This window comes from Eschscholzia californica, unplaced genomic scaffold, assembly GCF_041429995.1.
Source record: "Eschscholzia californica isolate CP2 unplaced genomic scaffold, dmEscCali1.0.p SCAF_6, whole genome shotgun sequence".
NCBI lineage: Eukaryota > Viridiplantae > Streptophyta > Magnoliopsida > Ranunculales > Papaveraceae > Eschscholzia > Eschscholzia californica.
Window position 1 is genome coordinate 6,819,427 of NW_028238483.1, and position 27,185 is coordinate 6,846,611.

At 36.7% G+C, this 27,185-nt stretch overlaps 40 non-coding genes across 40 annotated transcripts; all 40 read right to left on the reverse strand.

The window, feature by feature from the left end:
• Positions 1 to 526: 526 nt before the first annotated feature.
• Positions 527 to 645, reverse strand: LOC147531107 (5S ribosomal RNA). The gene has a single exon (XR_015228516.1). It is a non-coding gene; the product is annotated as a 5S ribosomal RNA (ribosomal RNA).
• A 560-nt stretch (positions 646 to 1,205) lies between these two features.
• On the reverse strand, positions 1,206 to 1,324 carry LOC147531108 (5S ribosomal RNA). Its single transcript, XR_015228517.1, has one exon. It is a non-coding gene; the product is annotated as a 5S ribosomal RNA (ribosomal RNA).
• A 561-nt stretch (positions 1,325 to 1,885) lies between these two features.
• Positions 1,886 to 2,004, reverse strand: LOC147531109 (5S ribosomal RNA). Its single transcript, XR_015228518.1, has one exon. It is a non-coding gene; the product is annotated as a 5S ribosomal RNA (ribosomal RNA).
• A 560-nt stretch (positions 2,005 to 2,564) lies between these two features.
• On the reverse strand, positions 2,565 to 2,683 carry LOC147531110 (5S ribosomal RNA). Its single transcript, XR_015228519.1, has one exon. It is a non-coding gene; the product is annotated as a 5S ribosomal RNA (ribosomal RNA).
• A 561-nt stretch (positions 2,684 to 3,244) lies between these two features.
• Positions 3,245 to 3,363, reverse strand: LOC147531111 (5S ribosomal RNA). The gene has a single exon (XR_015228520.1). It is a non-coding gene; the product is annotated as a 5S ribosomal RNA (ribosomal RNA).
• A 559-nt stretch (positions 3,364 to 3,922) lies between these two features.
• Positions 3,923 to 4,041, reverse strand: LOC147531112 (5S ribosomal RNA). Its single transcript, XR_015228929.1, has one exon. It is a non-coding gene; the product is annotated as a 5S ribosomal RNA (ribosomal RNA).
• Positions 4,042 to 4,602: 561 nt separating this feature from the next.
• LOC147531113 (5S ribosomal RNA) lies at positions 4,603 to 4,721 on the reverse strand. The gene has a single exon (XR_015228904.1). It is a non-coding gene; the product is annotated as a 5S ribosomal RNA (ribosomal RNA).
• A 560-nt stretch (positions 4,722 to 5,281) lies between these two features.
• Positions 5,282 to 5,400, reverse strand: LOC147531114 (5S ribosomal RNA). The gene has a single exon (XR_015228522.1). It is a non-coding gene; the product is annotated as a 5S ribosomal RNA (ribosomal RNA).
• Positions 5,401 to 5,960: 560 nt separating this feature from the next.
• On the reverse strand, positions 5,961 to 6,079 carry LOC147531115 (5S ribosomal RNA). The gene has a single exon (XR_015228523.1). It is a non-coding gene; the product is annotated as a 5S ribosomal RNA (ribosomal RNA).
• Positions 6,080 to 6,639: 560 nt separating this feature from the next.
• On the reverse strand, positions 6,640 to 6,758 carry LOC147531116 (5S ribosomal RNA). Its single transcript, XR_015228524.1, has one exon. It is a non-coding gene; the product is annotated as a 5S ribosomal RNA (ribosomal RNA).
• Positions 6,759 to 7,319: 561 nt separating this feature from the next.
• Positions 7,320 to 7,438, reverse strand: LOC147531117 (5S ribosomal RNA). The gene has a single exon (XR_015228525.1). It is a non-coding gene; the product is annotated as a 5S ribosomal RNA (ribosomal RNA).
• Positions 7,439 to 7,997: 559 nt separating this feature from the next.
• Positions 7,998 to 8,116, reverse strand: LOC147531118 (5S ribosomal RNA). The gene has a single exon (XR_015228930.1). It is a non-coding gene; the product is annotated as a 5S ribosomal RNA (ribosomal RNA).
• Positions 8,117 to 8,676: 560 nt separating this feature from the next.
• On the reverse strand, positions 8,677 to 8,795 carry LOC147531119 (5S ribosomal RNA). Its single transcript, XR_015228905.1, has one exon. It is a non-coding gene; the product is annotated as a 5S ribosomal RNA (ribosomal RNA).
• A 561-nt stretch (positions 8,796 to 9,356) lies between these two features.
• Positions 9,357 to 9,475, reverse strand: LOC147531120 (5S ribosomal RNA). The gene has a single exon (XR_015228526.1). It is a non-coding gene; the product is annotated as a 5S ribosomal RNA (ribosomal RNA).
• A 560-nt stretch (positions 9,476 to 10,035) lies between these two features.
• Positions 10,036 to 10,154, reverse strand: LOC147531121 (5S ribosomal RNA). Its single transcript, XR_015228527.1, has one exon. It is a non-coding gene; the product is annotated as a 5S ribosomal RNA (ribosomal RNA).
• A 559-nt stretch (positions 10,155 to 10,713) lies between these two features.
• On the reverse strand, positions 10,714 to 10,832 carry LOC147531122 (5S ribosomal RNA). Its single transcript, XR_015228931.1, has one exon. It is a non-coding gene; the product is annotated as a 5S ribosomal RNA (ribosomal RNA).
• Positions 10,833 to 11,392: 560 nt separating this feature from the next.
• On the reverse strand, positions 11,393 to 11,511 carry LOC147531123 (5S ribosomal RNA). The gene has a single exon (XR_015228906.1). It is a non-coding gene; the product is annotated as a 5S ribosomal RNA (ribosomal RNA).
• A 560-nt stretch (positions 11,512 to 12,071) lies between these two features.
• Positions 12,072 to 12,190, reverse strand: LOC147531124 (5S ribosomal RNA). Its single transcript, XR_015228528.1, has one exon. It is a non-coding gene; the product is annotated as a 5S ribosomal RNA (ribosomal RNA).
• A 560-nt stretch (positions 12,191 to 12,750) lies between these two features.
• LOC147531125 (5S ribosomal RNA) lies at positions 12,751 to 12,869 on the reverse strand. The gene has a single exon (XR_015228529.1). It is a non-coding gene; the product is annotated as a 5S ribosomal RNA (ribosomal RNA).
• A 562-nt stretch (positions 12,870 to 13,431) lies between these two features.
• LOC147531126 (5S ribosomal RNA) lies at positions 13,432 to 13,550 on the reverse strand. The gene has a single exon (XR_015228530.1). It is a non-coding gene; the product is annotated as a 5S ribosomal RNA (ribosomal RNA).
• Positions 13,551 to 14,110: 560 nt separating this feature from the next.
• LOC147531127 (5S ribosomal RNA) lies at positions 14,111 to 14,229 on the reverse strand. The gene has a single exon (XR_015228531.1). It is a non-coding gene; the product is annotated as a 5S ribosomal RNA (ribosomal RNA).
• Positions 14,230 to 14,790: 561 nt separating this feature from the next.
• Positions 14,791 to 14,909, reverse strand: LOC147531128 (5S ribosomal RNA). The gene has a single exon (XR_015228935.1). It is a non-coding gene; the product is annotated as a 5S ribosomal RNA (ribosomal RNA).
• Positions 14,910 to 15,470: 561 nt separating this feature from the next.
• LOC147531129 (5S ribosomal RNA) lies at positions 15,471 to 15,589 on the reverse strand. Its single transcript, XR_015228533.1, has one exon. It is a non-coding gene; the product is annotated as a 5S ribosomal RNA (ribosomal RNA).
• Positions 15,590 to 16,149: 560 nt separating this feature from the next.
• LOC147531130 (5S ribosomal RNA) lies at positions 16,150 to 16,268 on the reverse strand. The gene has a single exon (XR_015228534.1). It is a non-coding gene; the product is annotated as a 5S ribosomal RNA (ribosomal RNA).
• A 560-nt stretch (positions 16,269 to 16,828) lies between these two features.
• Positions 16,829 to 16,947, reverse strand: LOC147531131 (5S ribosomal RNA). Its single transcript, XR_015228936.1, has one exon. It is a non-coding gene; the product is annotated as a 5S ribosomal RNA (ribosomal RNA).
• A 561-nt stretch (positions 16,948 to 17,508) lies between these two features.
• Positions 17,509 to 17,627, reverse strand: LOC147531132 (5S ribosomal RNA). The gene has a single exon (XR_015228535.1). It is a non-coding gene; the product is annotated as a 5S ribosomal RNA (ribosomal RNA).
• Positions 17,628 to 18,187: 560 nt separating this feature from the next.
• On the reverse strand, positions 18,188 to 18,306 carry LOC147531133 (5S ribosomal RNA). The gene has a single exon (XR_015228536.1). It is a non-coding gene; the product is annotated as a 5S ribosomal RNA (ribosomal RNA).
• A 562-nt stretch (positions 18,307 to 18,868) lies between these two features.
• Positions 18,869 to 18,987, reverse strand: LOC147531134 (5S ribosomal RNA). The gene has a single exon (XR_015228537.1). It is a non-coding gene; the product is annotated as a 5S ribosomal RNA (ribosomal RNA).
• A 560-nt stretch (positions 18,988 to 19,547) lies between these two features.
• LOC147531135 (5S ribosomal RNA) lies at positions 19,548 to 19,666 on the reverse strand. The gene has a single exon (XR_015228538.1). It is a non-coding gene; the product is annotated as a 5S ribosomal RNA (ribosomal RNA).
• A 560-nt stretch (positions 19,667 to 20,226) lies between these two features.
• On the reverse strand, positions 20,227 to 20,345 carry LOC147531136 (5S ribosomal RNA). The gene has a single exon (XR_015228937.1). It is a non-coding gene; the product is annotated as a 5S ribosomal RNA (ribosomal RNA).
• A 562-nt stretch (positions 20,346 to 20,907) lies between these two features.
• On the reverse strand, positions 20,908 to 21,026 carry LOC147531137 (5S ribosomal RNA). Its single transcript, XR_015228539.1, has one exon. It is a non-coding gene; the product is annotated as a 5S ribosomal RNA (ribosomal RNA).
• Positions 21,027 to 21,586: 560 nt separating this feature from the next.
• LOC147531138 (5S ribosomal RNA) lies at positions 21,587 to 21,705 on the reverse strand. Its single transcript, XR_015228540.1, has one exon. It is a non-coding gene; the product is annotated as a 5S ribosomal RNA (ribosomal RNA).
• A 560-nt stretch (positions 21,706 to 22,265) lies between these two features.
• Positions 22,266 to 22,384, reverse strand: LOC147531139 (5S ribosomal RNA). The gene has a single exon (XR_015228938.1). It is a non-coding gene; the product is annotated as a 5S ribosomal RNA (ribosomal RNA).
• A 562-nt stretch (positions 22,385 to 22,946) lies between these two features.
• On the reverse strand, positions 22,947 to 23,065 carry LOC147531140 (5S ribosomal RNA). Its single transcript, XR_015228541.1, has one exon. It is a non-coding gene; the product is annotated as a 5S ribosomal RNA (ribosomal RNA).
• A 560-nt stretch (positions 23,066 to 23,625) lies between these two features.
• LOC147531141 (5S ribosomal RNA) lies at positions 23,626 to 23,744 on the reverse strand. The gene has a single exon (XR_015228542.1). It is a non-coding gene; the product is annotated as a 5S ribosomal RNA (ribosomal RNA).
• A 561-nt stretch (positions 23,745 to 24,305) lies between these two features.
• Positions 24,306 to 24,424, reverse strand: LOC147531142 (5S ribosomal RNA). The gene has a single exon (XR_015228544.1). It is a non-coding gene; the product is annotated as a 5S ribosomal RNA (ribosomal RNA).
• Positions 24,425 to 24,984: 560 nt separating this feature from the next.
• On the reverse strand, positions 24,985 to 25,103 carry LOC147531143 (5S ribosomal RNA). The gene has a single exon (XR_015228545.1). It is a non-coding gene; the product is annotated as a 5S ribosomal RNA (ribosomal RNA).
• Positions 25,104 to 25,663: 560 nt separating this feature from the next.
• Positions 25,664 to 25,782, reverse strand: LOC147531144 (5S ribosomal RNA). The gene has a single exon (XR_015228546.1). It is a non-coding gene; the product is annotated as a 5S ribosomal RNA (ribosomal RNA).
• A 561-nt stretch (positions 25,783 to 26,343) lies between these two features.
• Positions 26,344 to 26,462, reverse strand: LOC147531145 (5S ribosomal RNA). The gene has a single exon (XR_015228547.1). It is a non-coding gene; the product is annotated as a 5S ribosomal RNA (ribosomal RNA).
• A 561-nt stretch (positions 26,463 to 27,023) lies between these two features.
• Positions 27,024 to 27,142, reverse strand: LOC147531146 (5S ribosomal RNA). Its single transcript, XR_015228548.1, has one exon. It is a non-coding gene; the product is annotated as a 5S ribosomal RNA (ribosomal RNA).
• Between the last annotated feature and the right edge of the window lie 43 nt (positions 27,143 to 27,185).

The following is a 27,185-nucleotide window of genomic DNA, read 5'->3' on the forward strand; positions in this document are numbered from 1 at the left end:
TCTTGGACTCCTATTTCTCCCCGATTTCACGCACTCTATAGTGATACGACGTAAAAACGTTTACTCCCTCCGTCCGATTATGTTTGACTTTTTAGCAGATCCAATTTTTATTTATTGTTCTCTCACTAAAAGATTTTTCCTAAATTACCTATATTAAATTTGGAGTATTCAAATAAATAATATGTCGGAAGTAGTGTAGAAATAACTGAAACTTTTTATTCTTATTAAAAGTAAAGGGTAGATTGGGAAATGCTAATGAAATTAGTAATAAATATTTCCGGACATATTTTTATGTCTCCAAATCGCTGTCATCGGTTTATAATACGTACGACGAGTTATTCCAGTTTTAAATTACTCGAGTTACACAAAATTCTGAAAAATAGACGGATGACACAGAAAACAACGTTTTTTTGGCAAATCCGACGATCCTAACCCGCCTTTGGCAGGTTATTTTCATCCCCTCTTCTCCATCTCTCCGACGAGACAAAAAAAAAAAGTAGAAAAAGGGAAAAAAAAAGTAGAAAAAGGGATGCAACACGAGGACTTCCCAGGAGGTCACCCATCCTAGTACTACTCTCGCCCAAGCACGCTTAACTTCGGAGTTCTGATGGGATCCGGTGGATTAGTGCTGGTATGATCGCATCCGTTAGTATTTTACAATGGGTACTACTTGTTCTCATCGTGGACTCCTATTTCTCCCCGATTTCACGCACTCTATAGTGATACGATGTAAAAACGTTTACTCCCTCCGTCCGATTATGTTTGACTTTTTAGCAGATCCAATTTTTATTTATTGTTCTCTCACTAAAAGATTTTTCCTAAATTACCTATATTAAATTTGGAGTATTCAAATAAATAATATGTCGGAAGTAGTGTAGAAATAACTGAAACTTTTTATTCTTATTAAAAGTAAAGGGTAGATTGGGAAATGCTAATGAAATTAGTAATAAATATTTCCTGACATATTTTTATGTCTCCAAATCGCTGTCATCGGTTTATAATACGTACGACGAGTTATTCCAGTTTTAAATTACTCGAGTTACACAAAATTCTGAAAAATAGACGGATGACACAGAAAACAACGTTTTTTTGGCAAATCCGACGATCCTAACCCGCCTTTGGCAGGTTATTTTCATCCCCTCTTCTCCATCTCTCCGACGAGACAAAAAAAAAAAGTAGAAAAAGGGAAAAAAAAAGTAGAAAAAGGGATGCAACACGAGGACTTCCCAGGAGGTCACCCATCCTAGTACTACTCTCGCCCAAGCACGCTTAACTTCGGAGTTCTGATGGGATCCGGTGGATTAGTGCTGGTATGATCGCATCCGTTAGTATTTTACAATAGGTACTACTTGTTCTCATCGTGGACTCCTATTTCTCCCCGATTTCACGCACTCTATAGTGATACGACGTAAAAACGTTTACTCCCTCCGTCCGATTATGTTTGACTTTTTAGCAGATCCAATTTTTATTTATTGTTCTCTCACTAAAAGATTTTTCCTAAATTACCTATATTAAATTTGGAGTATTCAAATAAATAATATGTCGGAAGTAGTGTAGAAATAACTGAAACTTTTTATTCTTATTAAAAGTAAAGGGTAGATTGGGAAATGCTAATGAAATTAGTAATAAATATTTCCGGACATATTTTTATGTCTCCAAATCGCTGTCATCGGTTTATAATACGTACGACGAGTTATTCCAGTTTTAAATTACTCGAGTTACACAAAATTCTGAAAAATAGACGGATGACACAGAAAACAACGTTTTTTTGGCAAATCCGACGATCCTAACCCGCCTTTGGCAGGTTATTTTCATCCCCTCTTCTCCATCTCTCCGACGAGACAAAAAAAAAAAGTAGAAAAAGGGAAAAAAAAAAGTAGAAAAAGGGATGCAACACGAGGACTTCCCAGGAGGTCACCCATCCTAGTACTACTCTCGCCCAAGCACGCTTAACTTCGGAGTTCTGATGGGATCCGGTGGATTAGTGCTGGTATGATCGCATCCGTTAGTATTTTACAATGGGTACTACTTGTTCTCATCGTGGACTCCTATTTCTCCCCGATTTCACGCACTCTATAGTGATACGATGTAAAAACGTTTACTCCCTCCGTCCGATTATGTTTGACTTTTTAGCAGATCCAATTTTTATTTATTGTTCTCTCACTAAAAGATTTTTCCTAAATTACCTATATTAAATTTGGAGTATTCAAATAAATAATATGTCGGAAGTAGTGTAGAAATAACTGAAACTTTTTATTCTTATTAAAAGTAAAGGGTAGATTGGGAAATGCTAATGAAATTAGTAATAAATATTTCCGGACATATTTTTATGTCTCCAAATCGCTGTCATCGGTTTATAATACGTACGACGAGTTATTCCAGTTTTAAATTACTCGAGTTACACAAAATTCTGAAAAATAGACGGATGACACAGAAAACAACGTTTTTTTGGCAAATCCGACGATCCTAACCCGCCTTTGGCAGGTTATTTTCATCCCCTCTTCTCCATCTCTCCGACGAGACAAAAAAAAAAAGTAGAAAAAGGGGAAAAAAAAGTAGAAAAAGGGATGCAACACGAGGACTTCCCAGGAGGTCACCCATCCTAGTACTACTCTCGCCCAAGCACGCTTAACTTCGGAGTTCTGATGGGATCCGGTGGATTAGTGCTGGTATGATCGCATCCGTTAGTATTTTACAATAGGTACTACTTGTTCTCATCGTGGACTCCTATTTCTCCCCGATTTCACGCACTCTATAGTGATACGACGTAAAAACGTTTACTCCCTCCGTCCGATTATGTTTGACTTTTTAGCAGATCCAATTTTTATTTATTGTTCTCTCACTAAAAGATTTTTCCTAAATTACCTATATTAAATTTGGAGTATTCAAATAAATAATATGTCGGAAGTAGTGTAGAAATAACTGAAACTTTTTATTCTTATTAAAAGTAAAGGGTAGATTGGGAAATGCTAATGAAATTAGTAATAAATATTTCCGGACATATTTTTATGTCTCCAAATCGCTGTCATCGGTTTATAATACGTACGACGAGTTATTCCAGTTTTAAATTACTCGAGTTACACAAAATTCTGAAAAATAGACGGATGACACAGAAAACAACGTTTTTTTGGCAAATCCGACGATCCTAACCCGCCTTTGGCAGGTTATTTTCTTCCCCTCTTCTCCATCTCTCCGACGAGACAAAAAAAAAAAAGTAGAAAAAGGGAAAAAAAAAGTAGAAAAAGGGATGCAACACGAGGACTTCCCAGGAGGTCACCCATCCTAGTACTACTCTCGCCCAAGCACGCTTAACTTCGGAGTTCTGATGGGATCCGGTGGATTAGTGCTGGTATGATCGCATCCGTTAGTATTTTACAATGGGTACTACTTGTTCTCATCGTGGACTCCTATTTCTCCCCGATTTCACGCACTCTATAGTGATACGACGTAAAAACGTTTACTCCCTCCGTCCGATTATGTTTGACTTTTTAGCAGATCCAATTTTTATTTATTGTTCTCTCACTAAAAGATTTTTCCTAAATTACCTATATTAAATTTGGAGTATTCAAATAAATAATATGTCGGAAGTAGTGTAGAAATAACTGAAACTTTTTATTCTTATTAAAAGTAAAGGGTAGATTGGGAAATGCTAATGAAATTAGTAATAAATATTTCCGGACATATTTTTATGTCTCCAAATCGCTGTCATCGGTTTATAATACGTACGACGAGTTATTCCAGTTTTAAATTACTCGAGTTACACAAAATTCTGAAAAATAGACGGATGACACAGAAAACAACGTTTTTTTGGCAAATCCGACGATCCTAACCCGCCTTTGGCAGGTTATTTTCTTCCCCTCTTCTCCATCTCTCCGACGAGACAAAAAAAAAAGTAGAAAAAGGGAAAAAAAAAGTAGAAAAAGGGATGCAACACGAGGACTTCCCAGGAGGTCACCCATCCTAGTACTACTCTCGCCCAAGCACGCTTAACTTCGGAGTTCTGATGGGATCCGGTGGATTAGTGCTGGTATGATCGCATCTGTTAGTATTTTACAATGGGTACTACTTGTTCTCATCTTGGACTCCTATTTCTCCCCGATTTCACGCACTCTATAGTGATACGACGTAAAAACGTTTACTCCCTCCGTCCGATTATGTTTGACTTTTTAGCAGATCCAATTTTTATTTATTGTTCTCTCACTAAAAGATTTTTCCTAAATTACCTATATTAAATTTGGAGTATTCAAATAAATAATATGTCGGAAGTAGTGTAGAAATAACTGAAACTTTTTATTCTTATTAAAAGTAAAGGGTAGATTGGGAAATGCTAATGAAATTAGTAATAAATATTTCCGGACATATTTTTATGTCTCCAAATCGCTGTCATCGGTTTATAATACGTACGACGAGTTATTCCAGTTTTAAATTACTCGAGTTACACAAAATTCTGAAAAATAGACGGATGACACAGAAAACAACGTTTTTTTGGCAAATCCGACGATCCTAACCCGCCTTTGGCAGGTTATTTTCATCCCCTCTTCTCCATCTCTCCGACGAGACAAAAAAAAAAAAGTAGAAAAAGGGAAAAAAAAAGTAGAAAAAGGGATGCAACACGAGGACTTCCCAGGAGGTCACCCATCCTAGTACTACTCTCGCCCAAGCACGCTTAACTTCGGAGTTCTGATGGGATCCGGTGGATTAGTGCTGGTATGATCACATCCATTAGTATTTTACAATGGGTACTACTTGTTCTCATCGTGGACTCCTATTTCTCCCCGATTTCACGCACTCTATAGTGATACGATGTAAAAACGTTTACTCCCTCCGTCCGATTATGTTTGACTTTTTAGCAGATCCAATTTTTATTTATTGTTCTCTCACTAAAAGATTTTTCCTAAATTACCTATATTAAATTTGGAGTATTCAAATAAATAATATGTCGGAAGTAGTGTAGAAATAACTGAAACTTTTTATTCTTATTAAAAGTAAAGGGTAGATTGGGAAATGCTAATGAAATTAGTAATAAATATTTCCGGACATATTTTTATGTCTCCAAATCGCTGTCATCGGTTTATAATACGTACGACGAGTTATTCCAGTTTTAAATTACTCGAGTTACACAAAATTCTGAAAAATAGACGGATGACACAGAAAACAACGTTTTTTTGGCAAATCCGACGATCCTAACCCGCCTTTGGCAGGTTATTTTCATCCCCTCTTCTCCATCTCTCCGACGAGACAAAAAAAAAAAGTAGAAAAAGGGAAAAAAAAAGTAGAAAAAGGGATGCAACACGAGGACTTCCCAGGAGGTCACCCATCCTAGTACTACTCTCGCCCAAGCACGCTTAACTTCGGAGTTCTGATGGGATCCGGTGGATTAGTGCTGGTATGATCGCATCCGTTAGTATTTTACAATAGGTACTACTTGTTCTCATCGTGGACTCCTATTTCTCCCCGATTTCACGCACTCTATAGTGATACGACGTAAAAACGTTTACTCCCTCCGTCCGATTATGTTTGACTTTTTAGCAGATCCAATTTTTATTTATTGTTCTCTCACTAAAAGATTTTTCCTAAATTACCTATATTAAATTTGGAGTATTCAAATAAATAATATGTCGGAAGTAGTGTAGAAATAACTGAAACTTTTTATTCTTATTAAAAGTAAAGGGTAGATTGGGAAATGCTAATGAAATTAGTAATAAATATTTCCGGACATATTTTTATGTCTCCAAATCGCTGTCATCGGTTTATAATACGTACGACGAGTTATTCCAGTTTTAAATTACTCGAGTTACACAAAATTCTGAAAAATAGACGGATGACACAGAAAACAACGTTTTTTTGGCAAATCCGACGATCCTAACCCGCCTTTGGCAGGTTATTTTCATCCCCTCTTCTCCATCTCTCCGACGAGACAAAAAAAAAAAGTAGAAAAAGGGAAAAAAAAAGTAGAAAAAGGGATGCAACACGAGGACTTCCCAGGAGGTCACCCATCCTAGTACTACTCTCGCCCAAGCACGCTTAACTTCGGAGTTCTGATGGGATCCGGTGGATTAGTGCTGGTATGATCGCATCCGTTAGTATTTTACAATAGGTACTACTTGTTCTCATCGTGGACTCCTATTTCTCCCCGATTTCACGCACTCTATAGTGATACGACGTAAAAACGTTTACTCCCTCCGTCCGATTATGTTTGACTTTTTAGCAGATCCAATTTTTATTTATTGTTCTCTCACTAAAAGATTTTTCCTAAATTACCTATATTAAATTTGGAGTATTCAAATAAATAATATGTCGGAAGTAGTGTAGAAATAACTGAAACTTTTTATTCTTATTAAAAGTAAAGGGTAGATTGGGAAATGCTAATGAAATTAGTAATAAATATTTCCGGACATATTTTTATGTCTCCAAATCGCTGTCATCGGTTTATAATACGTACGACGAGTTATTCCAGTTTTAAATTACTCGAGTTACACAAAATTCTGAAAAATAGACGGATGACACAGAAAACAACGTTTTTTTGGCAAATCCGACGATCCTAACCCGCCTTTGGCAGGTTATTTTCATCCCCTCTTCTCCATCTCTCCGACGAGACAAAAAAAAAAAGTAGAAAAAGGGGAAAAAAAAGTAGAAAAAGGGATGCAACACGAGGACTTCCCAGGAGGTCACCCATCCTAGTACTACTCTCGCCCAAGCACGCTTAACTTCGGAGTTCTGATGGGATCCGGTGGATTAGTGCTGGTATGATCGCATCCGTTAGTATTTTACAATAGGTACTACTTGTTCTCATCGTGGACTCCTATTTCTCCCCGATTTCACGCACTCTATAGTGATACGACGTAAAAACGTTTACTCCCTCCGTCCGATTATGTTTGACTTTTTAGCAGATCCAATTTTTATTTATTGTTCTCTCACTAAAAGATTTTTCCTAAATTACCTATATTAAATTTGGAGTATTCAAATAAATAATATGTCGGAAGTAGTGTAGAAATAACTGAAACTTTTTATTCTTATTAAAAGTAAAGGGTAGATTGGGAAATGCTAATGAAATTAGTAATAAATATTTCCGGACATATTTTTATGTCTCCAAATCGCTGTCATCGGTTTATAATACGTACGACGAGTTATTCCAGTTTTAAATTACTCGAGTTACACAAAATTCTGAAAAATAGACGGATGACACAGAAAACAACGTTTTTTTGGCAAATCCGACGATCCTAACCCGCCTTTGGCAGGTTATTTTCTTCCCCTCTTCTCCATCTCTCCGACGAGACAAAAAAAAAAAAGTAGAAAAAGGGAAAAAAAAAGTAGAAAAAGGGATGCAACACGAGGACTTCCCAGGAGGTCACCCATCCTAGTACTACTCTCGCCCAAGCACGCTTAACTTCGGAGTTCTGATGGGATCCGGTGGATTAGTGCTGGTATGATCGCATCCGTTAGTATTTTACAATGGGTACTACTTGTTCTCATCGTGGACTCCTATTTCTCCCCGATTTCACGCACTCTATAGTGATACGACGTAAAAACGTTTACTCCCTCCGTCCGATTATGTTTGACTTTTTAGCAGATCCAATTTTTATTTATTGTTCTCTCACTAAAAGATTTTTCCTAAATTACCTATATTAAATTTGGAGTATTCAAATAAATAATATGTCGGAAGTAGTGTAGAAATAACTGAAACTTTTTATTCTTATTAAAAGTAAAGGGTAGATTGGGAAATGCTAATGAAATTAGTAATAAATATTTCCGGACATATTTTTATGTCTCCAAATCGCTGTCATCGGTTTATAATACGTACGACGAGTTATTCCAGTTTTAAATTACTCGAGTTACACAAAATTCTGAAAAATAGACGGATGACACAGAAAACAACGTTTTTTTGGCAAATCCGACGATCCTAACCCGCCTTTGGCAGGTTATTTTCTTCCCCTCTTCTCCATCTCTCCGACGAGACAAAAAAAAAAGTAGAAAAAGGGAAAAAAAAAGTAGAAAAAGGGATGCAACACGAGGACTTCCCAGGAGGTCACCCATCCTAGTACTACTCTCGCCCAAGCACGCTTAACTTCGGAGTTCTGATGGGATCCGGTGGATTAGTGCTGGTATGATCGCATCTGTTAGTATTTTACAATGGGTACTACTTGTTCTCATCTTGGACTCCTATTTCTCCCCGATTTCACGCACTCTATAGTGATACGACGTAAAAACGTTTACTCCCTCCGTCCGATTATGTTTGACTTTTTAGCAGATCCAATTTTTATTTATTGTTCTCTCACTAAAAGATTTTTCCTAAATTACCTATATTAAATTTGGAGTATTCAAATAAATAATATGTCGGAAGTAGTGTAGAAATAACTGAAACTTTTTATTCTTATTAAAAGTAAAGGGTAGATTGGGAAATGCTAATGAAATTAGTAATAAATATTTCCGGACATATTTTTATGTCTCCAAATCGCTGTCATCGGTTTATAATACGTACGACGAGTTATTCCAGTTTTAAATTACTCGAGTTACACAAAATTCTGAAAAATAGACGGATGACACAGAAAACAACGTTTTTTTGGCAAATCCGACGATCCTAACCCGTCTTTGGCAGGTTATTTTCATCCCCTCTTCTCCATCTCTCCGACGAGACAAAAAAAAAAAGTAGAAAAAGGGAAAAAAAAAGTAGAAAAAGGGATGCAACACGAGGACTTCCCAGGAGGTCACCCATCCTAGTACTACTCTCGCCCAAGCACGCTTAACTTCGGAGTTCTGATGGGATCCGGTGGATTAGTGCTGGTATGATCACATCCGTTAGTATTTTACAATGGGTACTACTTGTTCTCATCGTGGACTCCTATTTCTCCCCGATTTCACGCACTCTATAGTGATACGATGTAAAAACGTTTACTCCCTCCGTCCGATTATGTTTGACTTTTTAGCAGATCCAATTTTTATTTATTGTTCTCTCACTAAAAGATTTTTCCTAAATTACCTATATTAAATTTGGAGTATTCAAATAAATAATATGTCGGAAGTAGTGTAGAAATAACTGAAACTTTTTATTCTTATTAAAAGTAAAGGGTAGATTGGGAAATGCTAATGAAATTAGTAATAAATATTTCCGGACATATTTTTATGTCTCCAAATCGCTGTCATCGGTTTATAATACGTACGACGAGTTATTCCAGTTTTAAATTACTCGAGTTACACAAAATTCTGAAAAATAGACGGATGACACAGAAAACAACGTTTTTTTGGCAAATCCGACGATCCTAACCCGCCTTTGGCAGGTTATTTTCATCCCCTCTTCTCCATCTCTCCGACGAGACAAAAAAAAAAAAGTAGAAAAAGGGAAAAAAAAAGTAGAAAAAGGGATGCAACACGAGGACTTCCCAGGAGGTCACCCATCCTAGTACTACTCTCGCCCAAGCACGCTTAACTTCGGAGTTCTGATGGGATCCGGTGGATTAGTGCTGGTATGATCGCATCCGTTAGTATTTTACAATAGGTACTACTTGTTCTCATCGTGGACTCCTATTTCTCCCCGATTTCACGCACTCTATAGTGATACGACGTAAAAACGTTTACTCCCTCCGTCCGATTATGTTTGACTTTTTAGCAGATCCAATTTTTATTTATTGTTCTCTCACTAAAAGATTTTTCCTAAATTACCTATATTAAATTTGGAGTATTCAAATAAATAATATGTCGGAAGTAGTGTAGAAATAACTGAAACTTTTTATTCTTATTAAAAGTAAAGGGTAGATTGGGAAATGCTAATGAAATTAGTAATAAATATTTCCGGACATATTTTTATGTCTCCAAATCGCTGTCATCGGTTTATAATACGTACGACGAGTTATTCCAGTTTTAAATTACTCGAGTTACACAAAATTCTGAAAAATAGACGGATGACACAGAAAACAACGTTTTTTTGGCAAATCCGACGATCCTAACCCGCCTTTGGCAGGTTATTTTCTTCCCATCTTCTCCATCTCTCCGACGAGACAAAAAAAAAAAGTAGAAAAAGGGAAAAAAAAAGTAGAAAAAGGGATGCAACACGAGGACTTCCCAGGAGGTCACCCATCCTAGTACTACTCTCGCCCAAGCACGCTTAACTTCGGAGTTCTGATGGGATCCGGTGGATTAGTGCTGGTATGATCGCATCCGTTAGTATTTTACAATGGGTACTACTTGTTCTCATCGTGGACTCCTATTTCTCCCCGATTTCACGCACTCTATAGTGATACGACGTAAAAACGTTTACTCCCTCCGTCCGATTATGTTTGACTTTTTAGCAGATCCAATTTTTATTTATTGTTCTCTCACTAAAAGATTTTTCCTAAATTACCTATATTAAATTTGGAGTATTCAAATAAATAATATGTCGGAAGTAGTGTAGAAATAACTGAAACTTTTTATTCTTATTAAAAGTAAAGGGTAGATTGGGAAATGCTAATGAAATTAGTAATAAATATTTCCGGACATATTTTTATGTCTCCAAATCGCTGTCATCGGTTTATAATACGTACGACGAGTTATTCCAGTTTTAAATTACTCGAGTTACACAAAATTCTGAAAAATAGACGGATGACACAGAAAACAACGTTTTTTTGGCAAATCCGACGATCCTAACCCGCCTTTGGCAGGTTATTTTCTTCCCCTCTTCTCCATCTCTCCGACGAGACAAAAAAAAAAGTAGAAAAAGGGAAAAAAAAAATAGAAAAAGGGATGCAACACGAGGACTTCCCAGGAGGTCACCCATCCTAGTACTACTCTCGCCCAAGCACGCTTAACTTCGGAGTTCTGATGGGATCCGGTGGATTAGTGCTGGTATGATCGCATCTGTTAGTATTTTACAATGGGTACTACTTGTTCTCATCTTGGACTCCTATTTCTCCCCGATTTCACGCACTCTATAGTGATACGACGTAAAAACGTTTACTCCCTCCGTCCGATTATGTTTGACTTTTTAGCAGATCCAATTTTTATTTATTGTTCTCTCACTAAAAGATTTTTCCTAAATTACCTATATTAAATTTGGAGTATTCAAATAAATAATATGTCGGAAGTAGTGTAGAAATAACTGAAACTTTTTATTCTTATTAAAAGTAAAGGGTAGATTGGGAAATGCTAATGAAATTAGTAATAAATATTTCCGGACATATTTTTATGTCTCCAAATCGCTGTCATCGGTTTATAATACGTACGACGAGTTATTCCAGTTTTAAATTACTCGAGTTACACAAAATTCTGAAAAATAGACGGATGACACAGAAAACAACGTTTTTTTGGCAAATCCGACGATCCTAACCCGCCTTTGGCAGGTTATTTTCATCCCCTCTTCTCCATCTCTCCGACGAGACAAAAAAAAAAAGTAGAAAAAGGGAAAAAAAAAGTAGAAAAAGGGATGCAACACGAGGACTTCCCAGGAGGTCACCCATCCTAGTACTACTCTCGCCCAAGCACGCTTAACTTCGGAGTTCTGATGGGATCCGGTGGATTAGTGCTGGTATGATCACATCCGTTAGTATTTTACAATGGGTACTACTTGTTCTCATCGTGGACTCCTATTTCTCCCCGATTTCACGCACTCTATAGTGATACGACGTAAAAACGTTTACTCCCTCCGTCCGATTATGTTTGACTTTTTAGCAGATCCAATTTTTATTTATTGTTCTCTCACTAAAAGATTTTTCCTAAATTACCTATATTAAATTTGGAGTATTCAAATAAATAATATGTCGGAAGTAGTGTAGAAATAACTGAAACTTTTTATTCTTATTAAAAGTAAAGGGTAGATTGGGAAATGCTAATGAAATTAGTAATAAATATTTCCGGACATATTTTTATGTCTCCAAATCGCTGTCATCGGTTTATAATACGTACGACGAGTTATTCCAGTTTTAAATTACTCGAGTTACACAAAATTCTGAAAAATAGACGGATGACACAGAAAACAACGTTTTTTTGGCAAATCCGACGATCCTAACCCGCCTTTGGCAGGTTATTTTCATCCCCTCTTCTCCATCTCTCCGACGAGACAAAAAAAAAAAGTAGAAAAAGGGAAAAAAAAAGTAGAAAAAGGGATGCAACACGAGGACTTCCCAGGAGGTCACCCATCCTAGTACTACTCTCGCCCAAGCACGCTTAACTTCGGAGTTCTGATGGGATCCGGTGGATTAGTGCTGGTATGATCGCATCCGTTAGTATTTTACAATAGGTACTACTTGTTCTCATCGTGGACTCCTATTTCTCCCCGATTTCACGCACTCTATAGTGATACGACGTAAAAACGTTTACTCCCTCCGTCCGATTATGTTTGACTTTTTAGCAGATCCAATTTTTATTTATTGTTCTCTCACTAAAAGATTTTTCCTAAATTACCTATATTAAATTTGGAGTATTCAAATAAATAATATGTCGGAAGTAGTGTAGAAATAACTGAAACTTTTTATTCTTATTAAAAGTAAAGGGTAGATTGGGAAATGCTAATGAAATTAGTAATAAATATTTCCGGACATATTTTTATGTCTCCAAATCGCTGTCATCGGTTTATAATACGTACGACGAGTTATTCCAGTTTTAAATTACTCGAGTTACACAAAATTCTGAAAAATAGACGGATGACACAGAAAACAACGTTTTTTTGGCAAATCCGACGATCCTAACCCGCCTTTGGCAGGTTATTTTCATCCCCTCTTCTCCATCTCTCCGACGAGACAAAAAAAAAAAGTAGAAAAAGGGAAAAAAAAAGTAGAAAAAGGGATGCAACACGAGGACTTCCCAGGAGGTCACCCATCCTAGTACTACTCTCGCCCAAGCACGCTTAACTTCGGAGTTCTGATGGGATCCGGTGGATTAGTGCTGGTATGATCGCATCCGTTAGTATTTTACAATAGGTACTACTTGTTCTCATCGTGGACTCCTATTTCTCCCCGATTTCACGCACTCTATAGTGATACGACGTAAAAACGTTTACTCCCTCCGTCCGATTATGTTTGACTTTTTAGCCGATCCAATTTTTATTTATTGTTCTCTCACTAAAAGATTTTTCCTAAATTACCTATATTAAATTTGGAGTATTCAAATAAATAATATGTCGGAAGTAGTGTAGAAATAACTGAAACTTTTTATTCTTATTAAAAGTAAAGGGTAGATTGGGAAATGCTAATGAAATTAGTAATAAATATTTCCGGACATATTTTTATGTCTCCAAATCGCTGTCATCGGTTTATAATACGTACGACGAGTTATTCCAGTTTTAAATTACTCGAGTTACACAAAATTCTGAAAAATAGACGGATGACACAGAAAACAACGTTTTTTTGGCAAATCCGACGATCCTAACCCGCCTTTGGCAGGTTATTTTCTTCCCATCTTCTCCATCTCTCCGACGAGACAAAAAAAAAAAAAGTAGAAAAAGGGAAAAAAAAAGTAGAAAAAGGGATGCAACACGAGGACTTCCCAGGAGGTCACCCATCCTAGTACTACTCTCGCCCAAGCACGCTTAACTTCGGAGTTCTGATGGGATCCGGTGGATTAGTGCTGGTATGATCGCATCCGTTAGTATTTTACAATGGGTACTACTTGTTCTCATCGTGGACTCCTATTTCTCCCCGATTTCACGCACTCTATAGTGATACGACGTAAAAACGTTTACTCCCTCCGTCCGATTATGTTTGACTTTTTAGCAGATCCAATTTTTATTTATTGTTCTCTCACTAAAAGATTTTTCCTAAATTACCTATATTAAATTTGGAGTATTCAAATAAATAATATGTCGGAAGTAGTGTAGAAATAACTGAAACTTTTTATTCTTATTAAAAGTAAAGGGTAGATTGGGAAATGCTAATGAAATTAGTAATAAATATTTCCGGACATATTTTTATATCTCCAAATCGCTGTCATCGGTTTATAATACGTACGACGAGTTATTCCAGTTTTAAATTACTCGAGTTACACAAAATTCTGAAAAATAGACGGATGACACAGAAAACAACGTTTTTTTGGCAAATCCGACGATCCTAACCCGCCTTTGGCAGGTTATTTTCATCCCCTCTTCTCCATCTCTCCGACGAGACAAAAAAAAAAAGTAGAAAAAGGGAAAAAAAAAGTAGAAAAAGGGATGCAACACGAGGACTTCCCAGGAGGTCACCCATCCTAGTACTACTCTCGCCCAAGCACGCTTAACTTCGGAGTTCTGATGGGATCCGGTGGATTAGTGCTGGTATGATCGCATCCGTTAGTATTTTACAATAGGTACTACTTGTTCTCATCGTGGACTCCTATTTCTCCCCGATTTCACGCACTCTATAGTGATACGACATAAAAACGTTTACTCCCTCCGTCCGATTATGTTTGACTTTTTAGCAGATCCAATTTTTATTTATTGTTCTCTCACTAAAAGATTTTTCCTAAATTACCTATATTAAATTTGGAGTATTCAAATAAATAATATGTCGGAAGTAGTGTAGAAATAACTGAAACTTTTTATTCTTATTAAAAGTAAAGGGTAGATTGGGAAATGCTAATGAAATTAGTAATAAATATTTCCGGACATATTTTTATGTCTCCAAATCGCTGTCATCGGTTTATAATACGTACGACGAGTTATTCCAGTTTTAAATTACTCGAGTTACACAAAATTCTGAAAAATAGACGGATGACACAGAAAACAACGTTTTTTTGGCAAATCCGACGATCCTAACCCGCCTTTGGCAGGTTATTTTCATCCCCTCTTCTCCATCTCTCCGACGAGACAAAAAAAAAAAGTAGAAAAAGGGAAAAAAAAAAGTAGAAAAATGGATGCAACACGAGGACTTCCCAGGAGGTCACCCATCCTAGTACTACTCTCGTCCAAGCACGCTTAACTTCGGAGTTCTGATGGGATCCGGTGGATTAGTGCTGGTATGATCGCATCCGTTAGTATTTTACAATAGGTACTACTTGTTCTCATCGTGGACTCCTATTTCTCCCCGATTTCACGCACTCTATAGTGATACGACGTAAAAACGTTTACTCCCTCCGTCCGATTATGTTTGACTTTTTAGCAGATCCAATTTTTATTTATTGTTCTCTCACTAAAAGATTTTTCCTAAATTACCTATATTAAATTTGGAGTATTCAAATAAATAATATGTCGGAAGTAGTGTAGAAATAACTGAAACTTTTTATTCTTATTAAAAGTAAAGGGTAGATTGGGAAATGCTAATGAAATTAGTAATAAATATTTCCGGACATATTTTTATGTCTCCAAATCGCTGTCATCGGTTTATAATACGTACGACGAGTTATTCCAGTTTTAAATTACTCGAGTTACACAAAATTCTGAAAAATAGACGGATGACACAGAAAACAACGTTTTTTTGGCAAATCCGACGATCCTAACCCGCCTTTGGCAGGTTATTTTCTTCCCATCTTCTCCATCTCTCCGACGAGACAAAAAAAAAAAAGTAGAAAAAGGGAAAAAAAAAGTAGAAAAAGGGATGCAACACGAGGACTTCCCAGGAGGTCACCCATCCTAGTACTACTCTCGCCCAAGCACGCTTAACTTCGGAGTTCTGATGGGATCCGGTGGATTAGTGCTGGTATGATCGCATCCGTTAGTATTTTACAATGGGTACTACTTGTTCTCATCGTGGACTCCTATTTCTCCCCGATTTCACGCACTCTATAGTGATACGACGTAAAAACGTTTACTCCCTCCGTCCGATTATGTTTGACTTTTTAGCAGATCCAATTTTTATTTATTGTTCTCTCACTAAAAGATTTTTCCTAAATTACCTATATTAAATTTGGAGTATTCAAATAAATAATATGTCGGAAGTAGTGTAGAAATAACTGAAACTTTTTATTCTTATTAAAAGTAAAGGGTAGATTGGGAAATGCTAATGAAATTAGTAATAAATATTTCCGGACATATTTTTATGTCTCCAAATCGCTGTCATCGGTTTATAATACGTACGACGAGTTATTCCAGTTTTAAATTACTCGAGTTACACAAAATTCTGAAAAATAGACGGATGACACAGAAAACAACGTTTTTTTGGCAAATCCGACGATCCTAACCCGCCTTTGGCAGGTTATTTTCATCCCCTCTTCTCCATCTCTCCGACGAGACAAAAAAAAAAAGTAGAAAAAGGGAAAAAAAAAGTAGAAAAAGGGATGCAACACGAGGACTTCCCAGGAGGTCACCCATCCTAGTACTACTCTCGCCCAAGCACGCTTAACTTCGGAGTTCTGATGGGATCCGGTGGATTAGTGCTGGTATGATCGCATCCGTTAGTATTTTACAATAGGTACTACTTGTTCTCATCGTGGACTCCTATTTCTCCCCGATTTCACGCACTCTATAGTGATACGACGTAAAAACGTTTACTCCCTCCGTCCGATTATGTTTGACTTTTTAGCAGATCCAATTTTTATTTATTGTTCTCTCACTAAAAGATTTTTCCTAAATTACCTATATTAAATTTGGAGTATTCAAATAAATAATATGTCGGAAGTAGTGTAGAAATAACTGAAACTTTTTATTCTTATTAAAAGTAAAGGGTAGATTGGGAAATGCTAATGAAATTAGTAATAAATATTTCCGGACATATTTTTATGTCTCCAAATCGCTGTCATCGGTTTATAATACGTACGACGAGTTATTCCAGTTTTAAATTACTCGAGTTACACAAAATTCTGAAAAATAGACGGATGACACAGAAAACAACGTTTTTTTGGCAAATCCGACGATCCTAACCCGCCTTTGGCAGGTTATTTTCATCCCCTCTTCTCCATCTCTCCGACGAGACAAAAAAAAAAAGTAGAAAAAGGGAAAAAAAAAGTAGAAAAATGGATGCAACACGAGGACTTCCCAGGAGGTCACCCATCCTAGTACTACTCTCGTCCAAGCACGCTTAACTTCGGAGTTCTGATGGGATCCGGTGGATTAGTGCTGGTATGATCGCATCCGTTAGTATTTTACAATAGGTACTACTTGTTCTCATCGTGGACTCCTATTTCTCCCCGATTTCACGCACTCTATAGTGATACGACGTAAAAACGTTTACTCCCTCCGTCCGATTATGTTTGACTTTTTAGCAGATCCAATTTTTATTTATTGTTCTCTCACTAAAAGATTTTTCCTAAATTACCTATATTAAATTTGGAGTATTCAAATAAATAATATGTCGGAAGTAGTGTAGAAATAACTGAAACTTTTTATTCTTATTAAAAGTAAAGGGTAGATTGGGAAATGCTAATGAAATTAGTAATAAATATTTCCGGACATATTTTTATGTCTCCAAATCGCTGTCATCGGTTTATAATACGTACGACGAGTTATTCCAGTTTTAAATTACTCGAGTTACACAAAATTTTGAAAAATAGACGGATGACACAGAAAACAACGTTTTTTTGGCAAATCCGACGATCCTAACCCGCCTTTGGCAGGTTATTTTCTTCCCATCTTCTCCATCTCTCCGACGAGACAAAAAAAAAAAAGTAGAAAAAGGGAAAAAAAAAGTAGAAAAAGGGATGCAACACGAGGACTTCCCAGGAGGTCACCCATCCTAGTACTACTCTCGCCCAAGCACGCTTAACTTCGGAGTTCTGATGGGATCCGGTGGATTAGTGCTGGTATGATCGCATCCGTTAGTATTTTACAATGGGTACTACTTGTTCTCATCGTGGACTCCTATTTCTCCCCGATTTCACGCACTCTATAGTGATACGACGTAAAAACGTTTACTCCCTCCGTCCGATTATGTTTGACTTTTTAGCAGATCCAATTTTTATTTATTGTTCTCTCACTAAAAGATTTTTCCTAAATTACCTATATTAAATTTGGAGTATTCAAATAAATAATATGTCGGAAGTAGTGTAGAAATAACTGAAACTTTTTATTCTTATTAAAAGTAAAGGGTAGATTGGGAAATGCTAATGAAATTAGTAATAAATATTTCCGGACATATTTTTATGTCTCCAAATCGCTGTCATCGGTTTATAATACGTACGACGAGTTATTCCAGTTTTAAATTACTCGAGTTACACAAAATTCTGAAAAATAGACGGATGACACAGAAAACAACGTTTTTTTGGCAAATCCGACGATCCTAACCCGCCTTTGGCAGGTTATTTTCATCCCCTCTTCTCCATCTCTCCGACGAGACAAAAAAAAAAAGTAGAAAAAGGGAAAAAAAAAGTAGAAAAAGGGATGCAACACGAGGACTTCCCAGGAGGTCACCCATCCTAGTACTACTCTCGCCCAAGCACGCTTAACTTCGGAGTTCTGATGGGATCCGGTGGATTAGTGCTGGTATGATCGCATCCGTTAGTATTTTACAATAGGTACTACTTGTTCTCATCGTGGACTCCTATTTCTCCCCGATTTCACGCACTCTATAGTGATACGACGTAAAAACGTTTACTCCCTCCGTCCGATTATGTTTGACTTTTTAGCAGATCCAATTTTTATTTATTGTTCTCTCACTAAAAGATTTTTCCTAAATTACCTATATTAAATTTGGAGTATTCAAATAAATAATATGTCGGAAGTAGTGTAGAAATAACTGAAACTTTTTATTCTTATTAAAAGTAAAGGGTAGATTGGGAAATGCTAATGAAATTAGTAATAAATATTTCCGGACATATTTTTATGTCTCCAAATCGCTGTCATCGGTTTATAATACGTACGACGAGTTATTCCAGTTTTAAATTACTCGAGTTACACAAAATTCTGAAAAATAGACGGATGACACAGAAAACAACGTTTTTTTGGCAAATCCGACGATCCTAACCCGCCTTTGGCAGGTTATTTTCTTCCCATCTTCTCCATCTCTCCGACGAGACAAAAAAAAAAAAAGTAGAAAAAGGGAAAAAAAAAGTAGAAAAAGGGATGCAACACGAGGACTTCCCAGGAGGTCACCCATCCTAGTACTACTCTCGCCCAAGCACGCTTAACTTCGGAGTTCTGATGGGATCCGGTGGATTAGTGCTGGTATGATCGCATCCGTTAGTATTTTACAATGGGTACTACTTGTTCTCATCGTGGACTCCTATTTCTCCCCGATTTCACGCACTCTATAGTGATACGACGTAAAAACGTTTACTCCCTCCGTCCGATTATGTTTGACTTTTTAGCAGATCCAATTTTTATTTATTGTTCTCTCACTAAAAGATTTTTCCTAAATTACCTATATTAAATTTGGAGTATTCAAATAAATAATATGTCGGAAGTAGTGTAGAAATAACTGAAACTTTTTATTCTTATTAAAAGTAAAGGGTAGATTGGGAAATGCTAATGAAATTAGTAATAAATATTTCCGGACATATTTTTATGTCTCCAAATCGCTGTCATCGGTTTATAATACGTACGACGAGTTATTCCAGTTTTAAATTACTCGAGTTACACAAAATTCTGAAAAATAGACGGATGACACAGAAAACAACGTTTTTTTGGCAAATCCGACGATCCTAACCCGCCTTTGGCAGGTTATTTTCATCCCCTCTTCTCCATCTCTCCGACGAGACAAAAAAAAAAAGTAGAAAAAGGGAAAAAAAAAGTAGAAAAAGGGATGCAACACGAGGACTTCCCAGGAGGTCACCCATCCTAGTACTACTCTCGCCCAAGCACGCTTAACTTCGGAGTTCTGATGGGATCCGGTGGATTAGTGCTGGTATGATCGCATCCGTTAGTATTTTACAATAGGTACTACTTGTTCTCATCGTGGACTCCTATTTCTCCCCGATTTCACGCACTCTATAGTGATACGACATAAAAACGTTTACTCCCTCCGTCCGATTATGTTTGACTTTTTAGCAGATCCAATTTTTATTTATTGTTCTCTCACTAAAAGATTTTTCCTAAATTACCTATATTAAATTTGGAGTATTCAAATAAATAATATGTCGGAAGTAGTGTAGAAATAACTGAAACTTTTTATTCTTATTAAAAGTAAAGGGTAGATTGGGAAATGCTAATGAAATTAGTAATAAATATTTCCGGACATATTTTTATGTCTCCAAATCGCTGTCATCGGTTTATAATACGTACGACGAGTTATTCCAGTTTTAAATTACTCGAGTTACACAAAATTCTGAAAAATAGACGGATGACACAGAAAACAACGTTTTTTTGGCAAATCCGACGATCCTAACCCGCCTTTGGCAGGTTATTTTCATCCCCTCTTCTCCATCTCTCCGACGAGACAAAAAAAAAAAGTAGAAAAAGGGAAAAAAAAAGTAGAAAAATGGATGCAACACGAGGACTTCCCAGGAGGTCACCCATCCTAGTACTACTCTCGTCCAAGCACGCTTAACTTCGGAGTTCTGATGGGATCCGGTGGATTAGTGCTGGTATGATCGCATCCGTTAGTATTTTACAATAGGTACTACTTGTTCTCATCGTGGACTCCTATTTCTCCCCGATTTCACGCACTCTATAGTGATACGACGTAAAAACGTTTACTCCCTCCGTCCGATTATGTTTGACTTTTTAGCAGATCCAATTTTTATTTATTGTTCTCTCACTAAAAGATTTTTCCTAAATTACCTATATTAAATTTGGAGTATTCAAATAAATAATATGTCGGAAGTAGTGTAGAAATAACTGAAACTTTTTATTCTTATTAAAAGTAAAGGGTAGATTGGGAAATGCTAATGAAATTAGTAATAAATATTTCCGGACATATTTTTATGTCTCCAAATCGCTGTCATCGGTTTATAATACGTACGACGAGTTATTCCAGTTTTAAATTACTCGAGTTACACAAAATTCTGAAAAATAGACGGATGACACAGAAAACAACGTTTTTTTGGCAAATCCGACGATCCTAACCCGCCTTTGGCAGGTTATTTTCTTCCCATCTTCTCCATCTCTCCGACGAGACAAAAAAAAAAAAAGTAGAAAAAGGGAAAAAAAAAGTAGAAAAAGGGATGCAACACGAGGACTTCCCAGGAGGTCACCCATCCTAGTACTACTCTCGCCCAAGCACGCTTAACTTCGGAGTTCTGATGGGATCCGGTGGATTAGTGCTGGTATGATCGCATCCGTTAGTATTTTACAATGGGTACTACTTGTTCTCATCGTGGACTCCTATTTCTCCCCGATTTCACGCACTCTATAGTGATACGACGTAAAAACGTTTACTCCCTCCGTCCGATTATGTTTGACTTTTTAGCAGATCCAATTTTTATTTATTGTTCTCTCACTAAAAGATTTTTCCTAAATTACCTATATTAAATTTGGAGTATTCAAATAAATAATATGTCGGAAGTAGTGTAGAAATAACTGAAACTTTTTATTCTTATTAAAAGTAAAGGGTAGATTGGGAAATGCTAATGAAATTAGTAATAAATATTTCCGGACATATTTTTATGTCTCCAAATCGCTGTCATCGGTTTATAATACGTACGACGAGTTATTCCAGTTTTAAATTACTCGAGTTACACAAAATTCTGAAAAATAGACGGATGACACAGAAAACAACGTTTTTTTGGCAAATCCGACGATCCTAACCCGCCTTTGGCAGGTTATTTTCATCCCCTCTTCTCCATCTCTCCGACGAGACAAAAAAAAAAAGTAGAAAAAGGGAAAAAAAAAGTAGAAAAAGGGATGCAACACGAGGACTTCCCAGGAGGTCACCCATCCTAGTACTACTCTCGCCCAAGCACGCTTAACTTCGGAGTTCTGATGGGATCCGGTGGATTAGTGCTGGTATGATCGCATCCGTTAGTATTTTACAATAGGTACTACTTGTTCTCATCGTGGACTCCTATTTCTCCCCGATTTCACGCACTCTATAGTGATACGACATAAAAACGTTTACTCCCTCCGTCCGATTATGTTTGACTTTTTAGCAGATCCAATTTTTATTTATTGTTCTCTCACTAAAAGATTTTTCCTAAATTACCTATATTAAATTTGGAGTATTCAAATAAATAATATGTCGGAAGTAGTGTAGAAATAACTGAAACTTTTTATTCTTATTAAAAGTAAAGGGTAGATTGGGAAATGCTAATGAAATTAGTAATAAATATTTCCGGACATATTTTTATGTCTCCAAATCGCTGTCATCGGTTTATAATACGTACGACGAGTTATTCCAGTTTTAAATTACTCGAGTTACACAAAATTCTGAAAAATAGACGGATGACACAGAAAACAACGTTTTTTTGGCAAATCCGACGATCCTAACCCGCCTTTGGCAGGTTATTTTCATCCCCTCTTCTCCATCTCTCCGACGAGACAAAAAAAAAAAGTAGAAAAAGGGAAAAAAAAAGTAGAAAAATGGATGCAACACGAGGACTTCCCAGGAGGTCACCCATCCTAGTACTACTCTCGTCCAAGCACGCTTAACTTCGGAGTTCTGATGGGATCCGGTGGATTAGTGCTGGTATGATCGCATCCGTTAGTATTTTACAATAGGTACTACTTGTTCTCATCGTGGACTCCTATTTCTCCCCGATTTCACGCACTCTATAGTGATACGACGTAAAAACGTTTACTCCCTCCGTCCGATTATGTTTGACTTTTTAGCAGATCCAATTTTTATTTATTGTTCTCTCACTAAAAGATTTTTCCTAAATTACCTATATTAAATTTGGAGTATTCAAATAAATAATATGTCGGAAGTAGTGTAGAAATAACTGAAACTTTTTATTCTTATTAAAAGTAAAGGGTAGATTGGGAAATGCTAATGAAATTAGTAATAAATATTTCCGGACATATTTTTATGTCTCCAAATCGCTGTCATCGGTTTATAATACGTACGACGAGTTATTCCAGTTTTAAATTACTCGAGTTACACAAAATTCTGAAAAATAGACGGATGACACAGAAAACAACGTTTTTTTGGCAAATCCGACGATCCTAACCCGCCTTTGGCAGGTTATTTTCTTCCCATCTTCTCCATCTCTCCGACGAGACAAAAAAAAAAAAGTAGAAAAAGGGAAAAAAAAAAGTAGAAAAAGGGATGCAACACGAGGACTTCCCAGGAGGTCACCCATCCTAGTACTACTCTCGCCCAAGCACGCTTAACTTCGGAGTTCTGATGGGATCCGGTGGATTAGTGCTGGTATGATCGCATCCGTTAGTATTTTACAATGGGTACTACTTGTTCTCATCGTGGACTCCTATTTCTCCCCGATTTCACGCACTCTATAGTGATACGACGTAAAAACGTTTACTCCCTCCGTCCGATTATGTTTGACTTTTTAGCAGATCCAATTTTTATTTATTGTTCTCTCACTAAAAGATTTTTCCTAAATTACCTATATTAAATTTGGAGTATTCAAATAAATAATATGTCGGAAGTAGTGTAGAAATAACTGAAACTTTTTATTCTTATTAAAAGTAAAGGGTAGATTGGGAAATGCTAATGAAATTAGTAATAAATATTTCCGGACATATTTTTATGTCTCCAAATCGCTGTCATCGGTTTATAATACGTACGACGAGTTATTCCAGTTTTAAATTACTCGAGTTACACAAAATTCTGAAAAATAGACGGATGACACAGAAAACAACGTTTTTTTGGCAAATCCGACGATCCTAACCCGCCTTTGGCAGGTTATTTTCATCCCCTCTTCTCCATCTCTCCGACGAGACAAAAAAAAAAAGTAGAAAAAGGGAAAAAAAAAGTAGAAAAAGGGATGCAACACGAGGACTTCCCAGGAGGTCACCCATCCTAGTACTACTCTCGCCCAAGCACGCTTAACTTCGGAGTTCTGATGGGATCCGGTGGATTAGTGCTGGTATGATCGCATCCGTTAGTATTTTACAATAGGTACTACTTGTTCTCATCGTGGACTCCTATTTCTCCCCGATTTCACGCACTCTATAGTGATACGACGTAAAAACGTTTACTCCCTCCGTCCGATTATGTTTGACTTTTTAGCAGATCCAATTTTTATTTATTGTTCTCTCACTAAAAGATTTTTCCTAAATTACCTATATTAAATTTGGAGTATTCAAATAAATAATATGTCGGAAGTAGTGTAGAAATAACTGAAACTTTTTATTCTTATTAAAAGTAAAGGGTAGATTGGGAAATGCTAATGAAATTAGTAATAAATATTTCCGGACATATTTTTATGTCTCCAAATCGCTGTCATCGGTTTATAATACGTACGACGAGTTATTCCAGTTTTAAATTACTCGAGTTACACAAAATTCTGAAAAATAGACGGATGACACAGAAAACAACGTTTTTTTGGCAAATCCGACGATCCTAACCCGCCTTTGGCAGGTTATTTTCTTCCCATCTTCTCCATCTCTCCGACGAGACAAAAAAAAAAAAGTAGAAAAAGGGAAAAAAAAAGTAGAAAAAGGGATGCAACACGAGGACTTCCCAGGAGGTCACCCATCCTAGTACTACTCTCGCCCAAGCACGCTTAACTTCGGAGTTCTGATGGGATCCGGTGGATTAGTGCTGGTATGATCGCATCCGTTAGTATTTTACAATGGGTACTACTTGTTCTCATCGTGGACTCCTATTTCTCCCCGATTTCACGCACTCTATAGTGATACGACGTAAAAACGTTTACTCCCTCCGTCCGATTATGTTTGACTTTTTAGCAGATCCAATTTTTATTTATTGTTCTCTCACTAAAAGATTTTTCCTAAATTACCTATATTAAATTTGGAGTATTCAAATAAATAATATGTCGGAAGTAGTGTAGAAATAACTGAAACTTTTTATTCTTATTAAAAGTAAAGGGTAGATTGGGAAATGCTAATGAAATTAGTAATAAATATTTCCGGACATATTTTTATGTCTCCAAATCGCTGTCATCGGTTTATAATACGTACGACGAGTTATTCCAGTTTTAAATTACTCGAGTTACACAAAATTCTGAAAAATAGACGGATGACACAGAAAACAACGTTTTTTTGGCAAATCCGACGATCCTAACCCGCCTTTGGCAGGTTATTTTCATCCCCTCTTCTCCATCTCTCCGACGAGACAAAAAAAAAAAGTAGAAAAAGGGAAAAAAAAAGTAGAAAAAGGGATGCAACACGAGGACTTCCCAGGAGGTCACCCATCCTAGTACTACTCTCGCCCAAGCACGCTTAACTTCGGAGTTCTGATGGGATCCGGTGGATTAGTGCTGGTATGATCGCATCCGTTAGTATTTTACAATAGGTACTACTTGTTCTCATCGTGGACTCCTATTTCTCCCCGATTTCACGCACTCTATAGTGATACGACGTAAAAACGTTTACTCCCTCCGTCCGATTATGTTTGACTTTTTAGCAGATCCAATTTTTATTTATTGTTCTCTCACTAAAAGATTTTTCCTAAATTACCTATATTAAATTTGGAGTATTCAAATAAATAATATGTCGGAAGTAGTGTAGAAATAACTGAAACTTTTTATTCTTATTAAAAGTAAAGGGTAGATTGGGAAATGCTAATGAAATTAGTAATAAATATTTCCGGACATATTTTTATGTCTCCAAATCGCTGTCATCGGTTTATAATACGTACGACGAGTTATTCCAGTTTTAAATTACTCGAGTTACACAAAATTCTGAAAAATAGACGGATGACACAGAAAACAACGTTTTTTTGGCAAATCCGACGATCCTAACCCGCCTTTGGCAGGTTATTTTCATCCCCTCTTCTCCATCTCTCCGACGAGACAAAAAAAAAAAGTAGAAAAAGGGAAAAAAAAAGTAGAAAAAGGGATGCAACACGAGGACTTCCCAGGAGGTCACCCATCCTAGTACTACTCTCGCCCAAGCACGCTTAACTTCGGAGTTCTGATGGGATCCGGTGGATTAGTGCTGGTATGATCGCATCCGTTAGTATTTTACAATAGGTACTACTTGTTCTCATCGTGGACTCCTATTTCTCCCCGATTTCACGCACTCTATAGTGATACGACGTAAAAACGTTTACTCCCTCCGTCCGATTATGTTTGACTTTTTAGCAGATCCAATTTTTATTTATTGTTCTCTCACTAAAAGATTTTTCCTAAATTACCTATATTAAATTTGGAGTATTCAAATAAATAATATGTCGGAAGTAGTGTAGAAATAACTGAAACTTTTTATTCTTATTAAAAGTAAAGGGTAGATTGGGAAATGCTAATGAAATTAGTAATAAATATTTCCGGACATATTTTTATGTCTCCAAATCGCTGTCATCGGTTTATAATACGTACGACGAGTTATTCCAGTTTTAAATTACTCGAGTTACACAAAATTCTGAAAAATAGACGGATGACACAGAAAACAACGTTTTTTTGGCAAATCCGACGATCCTAACCCGCCTTTGGCAGGTTATTTTCTTCCCATCTTCTCCATCTCTCCGACGAGACAAAAAAAAAAAAGTAGAAAAAGGGAAAAAAAAAGTAGAAAAAGGGATGCAACACGAGGACTTCCCAGGAGGTCACCCATCCTAGTACTACTCTCGCCCAAGCACGCTTAACTTCGGAGTTCTGATGGGATCCGGTGGATTAGTGCTGGTATGATCGCATCCGTTAGTATTTTACAATGGGTACTACTTGTTCTCATCGTGGACTCCTATTTCTCCCCGATTTCACGCACTCTATAGTGATACGACGTAAAAACGTTTACTCCCTCCGTCCGATTATGTTTGACTTTTTAGCAGATCCAATTTTTATTTATTGTTCTCTCACTAAAAGATTTTTCCTAAATTACCTATATTAAATTTGGAGTATTCAAATAAATAATATGTCGGAAGTAGTGTAGAAATAACTGAAACTTTTTATTCTTATTAAAAGTAAAGGGTAGATTGGGAAATGCTAATGAAATTAGTAATAAATATTTCCGGACATATTTTTATGTCTCCAAATCGCTGTCATCGGTTTATAATACGTACGACGAGTTATTCCAGTTTTAAATTACTCGAGTTACACAAAATTCTGAAAAATAGACGGATGACACAGAAAACAACGTTTTTTTGGCAAATCCGACGATCCTAACCCGCCTTTGGCAGGTTATTTTCATCCCCTCTTCTCCATCTCTCCGACGAGACAAAAAAAAAAAGTAGAAAAAGGGAAAAAAAAAAGTAGAAAAAGGGATGCAACACGAGGACTTCCCAGGAGGTCACCCATCCTAGTACTACTCTCGCCCAAGCACGCTTAACTTCGGAGTTCTGATGGGATCCGGTGGATTAGTGCTGGTATGATCGCATCCGTTAGTATTTTACAATAGGTACTACTTGTTCTCATCGTGGACT